Raw genomic sequence first — 12,748 nt, 5'->3', positions numbered from 1 at the left:
TCTGCTGGATGGATTTTCTTTTAATAAACATGGGCGAAGAAAGCCCTTAAAAGGAAGAAAAGCGAGTGGCGGTGTCCTTTAACCACTTTACCACCAGTCACATTGCTGCCACTGCAGCAATGTGGCTCGTTATCGTCCAGGGACGTAGACCTACGTCGCTGGACTCCTCCCCCTGTAGGTGGCGCTCGCGCGCCGCCGGAGGCGCGCTCCCGCTGTTTTCAGTCACAGCGGGAGTCGGGCCAGGGGAGGAGCGGCGGTAATCGCCGCCGCTCTTCCCCGATCGTCGGGGAATCGAGTGAGGAGATCCGCCCGCTTGTGTAAACAGAGCAGGCGGATCTCCTAAGTGACAGGCAGGGACAGATCGCAGTGTTCAGCATAGCTGAACATACGATCTGTCCTTTTGTCATTCAGTCATCTCCCCCCACACACGTTAGTAAGCACCAGGCATACATTAACCCCTCCCTCTCTAATAAAATGAACCCCTTCCCTGCCAGTGTCATTTTTACAGTAACAGTGCATATATATAGCACTGATTACTGCAGTAATGTCACTGGTAACCCCAAAAGTGTCAAAAATGTCAGTCAAGGGTCCGATCTGTCCGCCGCAATGTCGCAGTCCCGCAAAAAAAAAATCAGATCGCCGCCATTACTCGTTAAAAAAAAAAACACCAAAAATGACATAAATCTTTCCCTTAGTTAGTAAACGCAATAACTTTTGCGCGAACCAATCAAAATACGCTTATCGTGATTTTCTTTACCAAACATATGTAGCAGAAAACAAATTGGCCAAAAATTTTAAAAAAATTAGATTTTTACATTTTTTTGGGGGGGAATTTCATATAAAAAAATGTTAAAAATATTGTTATTTTTTCAAAATAAATGCTATTTTTTTGTTTATAGCGCAAAAAGTAAAAATTGCACAGGTGATCAAATACCACCAAAAGAAAGCTCTGTTTGTGGGAAAAAAAGGACATAAATTTTGTTTGGGTACGGCATCGCACGACCGCGCAATTGTCAGTCAAAGTCACACAGCGCCAAATCGCAAAAAGTGGCCTGGACGTAAGACAGCAAAATCCTCCGGTGGTAAAGTGGTTAAATCCTCTACACTTGATGCAAGTCCCTACATTGTATACACACTCCAGTCGTCCGGCAGATGAGGTTGTTCTGCCCACATATCAGCAAATCAAACCAAATGCAGCAAATTAATCCGAGCATCTCCCATGTAATCATTTTATAATTCATGTAATTGACACATGGACTCCTATTCAGTTATTCTGTGTATTTTCTGCTGCACTGAGCCGTGAGCACCAGAAAAAATAATCACCAATCAATATAGTTTGGAGTTTCTGCTCTGGCTTCTGCCATGCATAGACTTTCAATGAGCATCAAGGAACAATGCTACATTAGTTATACAAGCAGCTGCAAGTATAAATGACAACATATTCAGAATGCAGTATAAGCTACAGTATAGTAGGCCAAGCTGCACAGGGCCAGTCATTGAAAATACGTACACAAGTTTTATCTACTTTTCCCAGTTGCCAATTAGTAAAAAAAATAATGACACTTTAATATATTAGCAGCAATGGCATTACAGGAGTAAATGCATTATAATGTTAGGTTACTGAGACCACTTAGCCAATTCTAGTGAAAATGGGGCCCAGGGTGAAAATTCTTAGTATACGGGTACTCATTATTTTGAGATAGTTTTTTGTTCATTGACACACCCCAAATCTAAGTTAAAAGCACTAAGCAGGCTGACCTGGCCTGACCGCCTCTCCTCTAGCTCTACGTCTTTCTACTGAAAGCAGATGTTTAATGCAAAGTCAGCTTCTGACTGTCTGCCAGCAATGGTCAATCGGATACCGATATAGCACAGTACGCATTCTGACAAGAGCGGGAAGTAATGCTGTGAGCTTAAGAATCATAAGCTTATATATTAAACTTTTTGGTGGGTGCTACCATGTACTTGTGCTCAATTGCTGGCACACGTGTGTGCATCATCGATTTTTGAGTCGAGTGTGGAGCAAAGCACCTAAAAGCATTCAGGAGAATAATGACTATGACCTTAAAGCTGAACTCCAGGCAAATTTGAAAGACACAAGGCACTGTTATGTATTAAAAAATACACGGTATGGACCAATGTAACTATGCTTATATCCAGGGCTTTTTTTCTCAGAGAATAGGTGCAGGTACTCCCCTCTTCTGAGTCACCCCTTGTCTCCACTCCCTACCCACCTCCGAGCGCTGTCCATTGGTTCCACCCTCTGCCCACCTCCCAGTACCCCCCCTTTTAGAGAATACAGAACCAAGTATCATGTTGTGGTTCCAGGTAATTTGGTTGGAATTTGTGAATAATAACTAGAAAAGCAGTAAAATAGATCCCTTGGAATCAGCAACAATAGACCCCCCCCAACAATAGATCCCCCAGAAGCAATACATCTTACCCTGCAACAATAGAAAAAACAGTAAAATAAATCCCCTGCAATCAGCAACAATAGACCCCCAACAACAATAAATCCTCCCCTGCAACAACAGTTCCCCCAAGCAACAATAAATCCTTCACTGCAAAAAAACCCCACCCACAACAAAATGCCCGCCAGCAACAATATATTCACCCCAGTAACAATAGATCCCCCAGCAGCCAGCATCAATAGGCCCTTTAGCTCACCCCACTGGCCCCAGCACCCCTTTGTCATTGCATACATTCAGACTGGATGTTGCGGAATTGCGTTCCCCCGCGTTCCCGCTGAAAAAAAAGCCCTGCTTATGTCATAACTGACCAATGCCCCTGGAAGCTGAAAGTTACTGTAGTAGACACTGCTACTCCAGTGATCTCCACTTGCTTCCAGGTCACACATCAAGCAGCTGCTCTTGTGCTTTCTGAACATAGAGTATTGACTGCTCAGCCCCATTCAGAGATTGCTTTGCAGTTTCTAAATTAATGCAATTAATTCTTTGATTGTATGAGGTAGGGTTTTGATGTCACGCAAGCAGTAGAAACCAGAATTTGTCCTGGTTTCAGAATCTTGCAATTACCTACCGCAAAGCTCAAAGTGAGAGAGGAAGAACCAACACAAGTATTCCCTTAGTTGTGCACCAGTGCTCATATGCTAACAAGAGACAAGAGCAGAGTGACAGACAGATATTTGCTGCTTCTCCTTTCACTGTGAAATGAAGTGTACACTTGAGTCAGAAAAGGAAAAAAAGGGTACTGTGTGATACTCTGAAATGCCCATCACACCACCCCCTACCTACGGCTCACTGCAGGGACAGCTGCTGCACACTAAACCACTGTAGGTTAGTGTGCCGCAGCTCTCAGGGCAATGTGAACAGCCCCTTAAAGTAGGCACAAGAATAGTCCAATAGTAGACTGTTCTAAGAACCATTTTCCCAGTGCCAGTTGTATGATTGGTAAGGACACGGGAGCAGAGTTTCTAGGGGCTGGCACTGCATCTATGGATAAGTAATAGCTGCAGAATGGAGCATGATGCCATGCCCACAGGATAATTATTAGAACTAATTGTATTTCAAAGTGTGCTTTAAACCAGAAAACACACTTTGGAGTCTGAAAAGCTGAAAGAAAAACATTTAAGCATTGGGAAATTTAAATAGGAAAAAGTACAGAGTTTTGGAAAGTGTAAAAGTGGGTTTGTCGACATATAAGGTTGTGAAATTCCCCCTTCTGGGGAAAAATGACAATTTCCCTTTTATTATGAGATTACCACATACAGGGAGTCCGGAAAATTTGTCCCACCTATTTTGAGCACCAATGCTATACGTGATCTTTGTAGGAGATTTGAAGGATTCCACTGGCAGCAACCAGGACATCTGTTCCCGTTTTAGGCTATTTAAAAGCCCAAAGTGGCTTTTTGCCATGGGCAAATGTGCTTTTGGTAAACCCATTGCTTCAGCATATTAAAAGCCACCTTATTCTGCTTCCCTGTGTCTAGGAGAGACCCATCTTAGCCTTCATAATCACTAAAAGAACCTGATAATGTTGGAACTTAGAAGTTCCTAGAAGTTTTTTACTGAAAAAATAAGCAAGCCGTTAAAGCCCAACTGAACTTTAATCATCTAAATACATTCAAAACAAAAAGGAGTACAACGTCTTACAGTTTGTTTTCTTTAGAAAGCAACACACATATTCGCCAGCATGCCATGAATCATAAAGTAAAAGCTTTTATTGCAGAACGATCACGTCACAAAGGATGTTTCAGAGCCGCGCAGGACCTCCTAATGAGTCATGTGATGATGATGTGATCACATGCCTGATAAAGGGGTCCTGCAAAGCTCTGAAACATTGCACTTAGTCCTTTGTGATGTGATCTTTCTGCAGTAAAAGCTTTAGATGATATTTCATGATCCATGGTGTGCTGGTGAATACAGTATGCACGCAAATTTGCGATGAGTCTAATTTCTAGCTGGTAGTTGCTGCAGCATACGCTACTGATAAGCCTAAGTCTAGGAACATGTGCAATGGGAATATTGACAATACCTTCTTTAGAAAGAAGCCATAGCCTGAGTAGAGAACCTGTCCCCTGCTAGCACTGTAGAATAAGATCCTTGCTATAAATCTGCAAGTAGTGGTCTCTCTGCAGAGGCTAGATAAGAGCTCTGAAAATTGCAGATCTGCAGTATAGGTTTGAAACAATAAGGAATATGCTGGACTTCCAGAGACCACTGTGCTACCAAACATTCAAGTCAAGTTTGAACAATTGGTGGCAATAAGATAATTGTTTGTGCTGACATTTTTACATTAGAATTTTCATATGGGAAGGACAGCAAGTAACCTGTAATGGGTGTGTTTGAGAATAGCTTCCCTGCATTACAAAAAGGGTTGCTCAGATCACTAAATTACAGAGGAAAGAGAGTGGTGAAGAATGGTCTGGAGTGAAGTGGCTTAGAGTGGTGTGGAGTAGAGAGGAGATGAGTGGAACTGGTTGTAGTGGTACACCACAGTCATTTCTGAAAGGAAACTAAAGTATTGAGCAGAGGAACTCTGTGTCCTGTACACATTTCAATATTATATTTTTAACTTTGGCTACAGCGTACCTCTAAGGAGCCATACAACATGTACCTACATCGACTACATTTGAAAAAGCTCAAAAACAGCCAAGCTATAATTCATTGGTAGCGCTGACTTCCTGGCTCTAGAGATTTTACCAGCTTTGCCTATTAAGCTTGGTGGTCACTTTACATAAGATTCCATTTAGGGAATGTCTAGTTCTCTGCTCCTGCCATGTTGATGTGTTGTAAAGTAATAATAATATGCTTCTGCATTATGTATAATATGCCTCTGTGGACTTGAACCCTGCAGAAAGCCTACGCGTAGTGTGCAGACTGCTGAAATTCAGGCCGATAGCTCAATATGATACCGACAGCCAAGGTAAATCCTAGATCTAAGATGGCATAAAAATGTAAAACGTAGAACTAATGAGATAACCCAAAGGCATATCGCAGGCCTGGTGTTTAGAACATATTTAAATGTTAGCTTTTGAAAATAATGTATTCCTCAGTAATTACCTTATTAAAAGTATCAAGAGAGCAAATTAACATAAGCCTTTCCCCCCACAGGATGAAACCCACTATAAAAGATGTAAATTTAAATGTAACCTTACAGATAAGATGAAACCCCAGTGCAGAGTGCTTGTGGGAGAAAATGTGGCTTTGCTTTCATTTATAGTCGGAATTGCTGTCAAAGGAACCTACAGAGACAATTTGTTTGGCCAATGAGAACTCCAGGGATGAGCGTGTTTAGCGATCTAGGTTACAGAAATGTTTATCTGCTACTTTTAGACTAAATGTCATCTCTACTTAGTGCTAAAAATAATCCATATTGCAAGTCATATGGGCAGTGAATTTGATAAAAAGTTGAATTGAGTACTTAGAGGAAAGTTGTAGAGTATAAGTAAGTAGTACAAGAAGAGAGTATATTTCCAGGGAGTAAACTGACTTATTACTATATCATTTACTTTACAATAATGTTTGACCTTCATATTTTACATTCTTGCTGTTTCACATTTTGATTATTGGATTCCATGCATGAATTTGTAAGTGCTCATTCTAGAAGTTATCGGTATATCAGCAAATATGGCAATCACCTCTAATTAAGTAGCTCTGAAACATAATTTAATTACATTTAGGGGCTTATTTTTTTCAAAGCTCTGTACCTGTAAGAAAGCAAAATTCCTACCTCTCTTGTTTTCTATGCCACCAAACACCGCACTGATGCTGAGTAATCCCTGGATGAATTTTCTTTTAGGACTTAAGACGGGCTTAACAAGAGAAATCAATTGATTCCTCCATCTAAACCAAACAGCATGAATGGAGCAATCCCGCTGCCCACTTTTATATTCAGCAGCTGTTGCTCCAGCGGATGCTGAATACTCCGACATTGCCTGCACCTAATTGGATGCAGGCGCTGTTTCCCTGAAAATTTTCCAACCGGCTCCTAACAAAAGTCAATTGTAAAATCGACAGGAAGGGGTGCCAACTGAGCTCGAATTTTGAACCCACAGCTCAAATTTTGGGCCGATTTAGCAAAGCTTGCAGAAATTCAAACTGGGTATGACTACCTTCATGAAATCTGTCAGCTCAGTGGTTCCTCCTCTACTCTACATGGAGGTAAGCAGGAAAAAACACTGAGCACTGCGGGGGACCTAGGAGATCAATATCAATAGGTGTGTGAGTTTCAGAAGAAGCTTCAGCATTGGAGCAGTGTTCAGTGGCACATGCAGCAGGAGAGCTGAGAAATTCTTTGCTTCTTTACAGGCATAAAGCTTTTTTTTTTTTAATAGAAAATTGTAAGCTACAGGCTTGCTTGTAAAGACTGACATTCATCTAAATGTGAGATTTGAGGGTATTGGCCTGGCATTCCTCAATTACTTTAACCTTTTTTACAATAGGTTGAAGAGCTGTCAAGTTTCACTTTCACAGCAACTATGACATATAGTATTTACCTTGCAGGTAAATCTTTCCACAATAGTTCTCCATGCTACACTGTTTTAGCACTAAGAGGTTTACGTTTTATTTTGTTTAAAAATTTATTTTGTTTAAAAAAAAAAAAACATAACCGTGGATCTCCCCCTAGAGTTAACCAGCCCAATACCCCACAAATGTGTGCTGTAGCTAGTGTTTAGGCCACCTTTAGATGTTGATATCAGCCTACATGTCTTTGAGATGTTTTGTGCTGATGAGCATCAGACTCCTAACACACTAGTGACTTATATTAAAGGCCACTGGGCTCTTTGGCACCTCCAGTGCACAAGAAAAGCTAGTAGCAAGAAAGGGTTATTTATCATCTATCTTCCCCCTATTGGAAAAGCACATGATCTCTCCTACCTGAGGAACTGGTTTTAGAGCTCCCTCAGACCCTTAGCCAGTTTGTCATGCATGTGGATCAAAAAGTCAAGAAATAAGTACACAACACCATTTAAAATAGTTTTATTCATCAATTTTAACTATCATTTACCAGCCAATTTCCAGCAATGTCTGAAGGTGTCCTTCTAATAAGACAGAGTTCAAGTGCATTCCAATATGTCCATTTCAACAATTTTGTCACATAGATCATATAATCAATGAAAATTTCCTACCACATCCAAACCAGAGTCAGCAGGAAGGAAAAAGGAGAAGCAGGGTCCCTCCATTACTGCTCAAATTCCATTTGAACAATGAGGAAGTTTCCTCCTGACATGATTTTAAATGCCCAGGGAACTCTGGAGTTTCCTGTTACATTTCTACCTGATGATGACAACAGAATTTGCAAATGCATATGAAAAAAGGCAAGGATGGCCATAGATGGATAGAAATTCGAACAAAAAGTCTTTGGAAAATTTGTACAAAAGCATTTAAAATATTTTATTTGCTTTTATAATTTGATTTTAGAATAAATCGTTTTTTTTTTCACTCTTATTAATGTGTTATTATAAGAAGAATTTTCCTTCCTGCTCCACTGAATTTTCTTGTCACTGAAGTCTGAAATGAAACTTAATTTGACTAACTGATGAATAAAACACATAAAAAAACTTTCAAAGAACATGCTTTGCCTAAGAATTTCATTTGAAGTTCTACCCATCTATGGCTAGCCTAAAGGCTAAGTTCACCTTTAGTAACATATTACATGTTACACCCAAATTTACAGTTTTGAGTACTTTTAGTTTTATCTGTTTAACAAAAAAAGGAACAATTTAAAATGTATAAAGGTTAGTTTTTTTAATTAACTCAATACAGTTTTCGTTTTTATATTTAGTAAGCATTTAGGCAGAATTTTTCTGTGTTTGTATCCTCTACTAATTACTAGGGATGATCGAACGGTGGTCGACCCGAACATTGACTGTTCGAGGTTCAGCCGAATTTAGAACTTTTTGCTGAAAAAGTTTGGAATTCGGCAACCAGAACCGACCAAAATGCAATGGGCCAGGAAATGGGCTTTAAAAGCCTGTGATTGGACCAGAACCATTAGTAAAAGCCAATTGAGTGGGCAGGAGAATGCTAGGAATGTGATTGGAGTGACTAGGGGGTCCCTAGGCCAATCATTAGTAAATACGCCCCCCAGTATATAAGATAGCCCCCGCCATATTAATAGCATTGTAATACAGGGACATGGAAGAGAGTGGAAGCAGTTCTGTTAATTTTACTTTAAACGTGTCATTTAGCATTTATTAGTGTGAGGAAAGGGATATCTAGTGTAGTTAGGGTGCTCTTTTACACTTTAGTTAGATGCAAAAATGTAGTTTCTGTAGGGAAAGTGTTAAGTGCCAGGGTGACCGCAATGTAGTGTAGGGTGAACTGACACTGACTGCTATGGCAGGGTGACCAAACCCTTCCATATCAGGGTGACCGCTATAGAGAAAAGATAGTTTCTCTTAAGTCACATTCGGTGCACTAATATGGCTTCTCGCCTGTCAGCCTGCTTTTTGGCTGCAGGCGTTTATAGGGATTTTTTGAGGACAAGTTTGGAGTCAGGCATGACATCTAAACTTGTGTATTGGGGTATATATACACACACATGTCTGTATATATACACCTGCACATATATAGGTGTGAAAAGAGCTGAAAACACTGCTTGCGCTAATGAAATAATTAACACCAATATAGTTACGCTCCTATCACACCTATATATGTCTAAGTGTAAAATACATATAAGTATGTGTGTATATATACCACTATACACAAGTTCAGATGTTTTGCCTGCCTCCAAAAACCCCCAAAAAATGCCTGCAACAACACACCTGGGCGTTTTTTTTTTTGGCGCTAGCGTTTTTTTGGGCATTTTTTGGGGGTTTTTGGAGGTAGGCAAAACATCTGAACTTGTGTATAGTGGTATATATACACACATACTTATATGTATTTTACACTTAGACATATATAGGTGTTATAGGAGCGGAACCATATTAGTGTAAATGATTTCATTAGCGCAAGCATGTTTTTCTGCTACTATCACACCTATATATGTCTAGGTGTATATATACATATAAGTATGTGTGTATATATACCTGTATACACAAGTTCAGATGTTTTGCCTGCCTGAAAAGACCCCAAAAAATGCCCAAAAAAAACGCTTGCTACTAAACCGGCAAGGTGTGAAAAGAGAGAAGCCACTAACCTGTTCTATAAGTGACAAAATACAAATGATCTTTTTTTTATGGTTCTTGTGTATTGGGGTATATACACACACATGTCTGTATATATACACCTGCACATATATAGGTGTGAAAGGAGCAGAAAACACTACTCGCGCTAATGAAATATTTAACACCAATATAGTTACGCTCCTATCACACCTATATATGTGTATGTGTAAAATACATATAAGTGTGTGTGTATATATATACCCCTATATAGAAGTTCAGATGTTTTGCCTGCCTCCAAAGAACCCAAAAAAATGCCCAAAAAAACGCTAGCGCCAAAAAAAAAAACGCCCAGGTGTGTTGTTGCAGGCATTTTTTGGGGGGTTTTGGAGGCAGGCAAAACATCTGGACTTGTGTATAGTGGTATATATACACACATACTTATATGTATTTTACACTTACACATAAATAGGTGTTATAGGAGCGGAGCCATATTAGTGTTAATTATTTCATTAGCGCAAGCATATATTTCTGCTACTATCACACCTATATATGTCTAGGTGTATATATACATATAAGTATGTGTGTATATATACCACTATACACAAGTTTAGATGTTTTGCCTGCTTCCAAAGACGCCCAAAAAATGCCTAAAAAAAAAACGCTAGCACCAAAAAAAAAAAAAACCCAGGTGTGTTGTTGCAGGCATTTTTTTGGGGTTTTTGGAGGCAGGCAAAACATCTGAACTTGTGTATAGTGGTATATATACACACATACTTATATGTATTTTATACTTACACATATATAGGTGTTATAGGAGCGGAGCCATATTAGCGCAAGCATATATTTCTGCTACTATCACACCTATATATGTCTAGGTGTATATATACATATAAGTATGTGTGTATATATACCCCTATACACAAGTTCAGATGTTCTTCCTGCCTCAAAAAACCCCAAAAAATGCCCAATAAAACGCCTGCTACTAAACCGGCAAGGTGTGAAAATAGCGAAGCCATATCCCTGTTCTATAAGTGACATAATACAAACAATCTTTTTTTTATGGTTCTGGACATGCTACAGAGCTGAAACTTCACAGGTACACCTTTTAGACCCCCCAGATACTAAATCCAAAGAATTTTTTTTTTTTCTTTTTAATTTTGTTTTTTTTTTTAATTTTTTCAATAATTGGCTCTCTATCAAAAATGACAATTTTTAGGAACTTTTTTTGTGTGATTAATAGTCCCTGGGGTATGACGCAGAACCCTAGGCACTTTTTTGGGTAGTCATTTATTGGGTTTTAGGGCTTCAAAATTGTGTTTTTTGATTACCGAAGTTCGGGTCCCATTGATTTCAATGGGGTTCTGAAACCCGGGCCGAACTTTCGGGAAGTTTGGATGTTCTGGCCGAAAAGTTCGATCATCCCTACTAATTACTTTATTGTATTTTTTGTGAAAATATTGTTTTAATAAACATTTGTACAGATATCATGGGGCCTAATAAATCCTGGCTCTTTAATTCCATATATATGTGTTACATTACATAGCCCTAACCAAAGTTTTCATTATCTTAATAGTTGCTGGTTTTAATGAAGCTCTTCTTTAAGGTAGGCTCAGTCAGGTAAAATGATAGCTTTTTGTGTTTAAAAAATTAAAATGAAAATTTCCTTTTTTCAAATGATCCTTTGTCCTGAGGTTTATGTGTGTCTGTGAGACTGTCAGCTGTGGTACAGTACTGTAATTAGAAGTACTTTATGGGTACAAGAACTGGGGCATATGTGTAGAATGTATACAGGGACTAGGTTTAGGTCCTGTTTATTTATTCCCCTTTAAGCCACTACCACTGTTAGGCGCAACCTAAAAAGGGCCACCATTTGCCATATCATATAAATTTTCTTAGATTATAATAGAATTTTCTCATAATTTTTTCATAATTTAGGTTGTCAGTAAACAATGTGCTCTGTCAGTAAATTTTCCATCTTTTGTCAGTGGTAAAAAACATTGTGGGGGGTTGGCAACTGTGTTGGGAAGGTGCTGCAGATTGTCCACACAAGACAATTAACCCCACAGCCATCAGGAATCTTTTCTTTACTATGCAACTATCAGGCTATATGTAAAGCCACTAAAACTTAGAGAAAACCACACCACATTTTTGTTTTTGTCTAGCAGAAGGGCCCAAGGTATGATCTTGCACACATGTCGACTGCTTTCATAGATCGACCCTGTGTTCGGGAGATGTTTAACCACTTGTCGACCGACCCACGCAGATATAATGCAGCAGAGCGGCTCGGCTGTGCATAATCACGTAGATCTACGTGATTATGTGCACGCGGTCTTGCGCCGCTGGAGCCAAGCTCCTGCTGTGTTTAGACACAGTGGGAGCCAGACCACGGGAGGAACGGGCTCGATTGCGACCAGCCTCCTGCGATCTTCAGAGAAATTGACAGGAGAGTTGCCTGCCTATGTAAACAAAGCAGGCAGCTCTCCTGTCACACAGGCACAGTGAGATAATGTGTCTCAGCTAAGCTGAAACCCCAATCTGTGTGTGCCTGTCACAGAGCCCCCCCCCCCCCCCACACACAGTTAGCAAGCACATTTAGGCTTACATTTAACCCCCTTAATCACCCCCAGTATTAACCCCTTCCCTGTCAGTGTCATTTATACACTAACAGTGCATATTATTTAGCACTGATTACTGTATTAATATCACTGGTTCCCAAAAAGTGTCACTTAGTGTCAGATTTTGTCCGCCGCAATGTCGCAGTCCCACTAAAAATCGCTGATCGTCACCATTACTAATAAAAAAAAAGTAAAAAAAATTGATCCCATAGTTTGTAAACGCGATAACTTTTGGGCAAACCAATTAAAATACGCTTTTTGGGATTTTGTTACCAAAAATATGTAGCAGAATACAAATTAGCCTAAACTGATGAAAAAATTTGATTTTTAATTTTTTTTATTGGGAATGTTTTATAGCAGAAAGTAAAAAATATTGTGTTTTTTTTTTTTTTTTTCAAAATTGTCGCTCTTTTTTTGTTTATAGAGTTTGTTTATAGCGCAAAATCTACAAATTGCAGAGGTGCGCAAATACCACCAAAAGGAAGCTCTATTTGTGGGAAAAAAGGGACATCAATTGTATTTGGGTACAGCATCGCATGACCGTGCAATTGTTAGTTAAAAA

The sequence above is a fragment of the Pelophylax lessonae genome (assembly GCF_965119305.1).
Source record: "Pelophylax lessonae genome assembly, chromosome: 3".
NCBI lineage: Eukaryota > Metazoa > Chordata > Amphibia > Anura > Ranidae > Pelophylax > Pelophylax lessonae.
Note: the sequence above shows the minus strand (reverse complement) of the source record.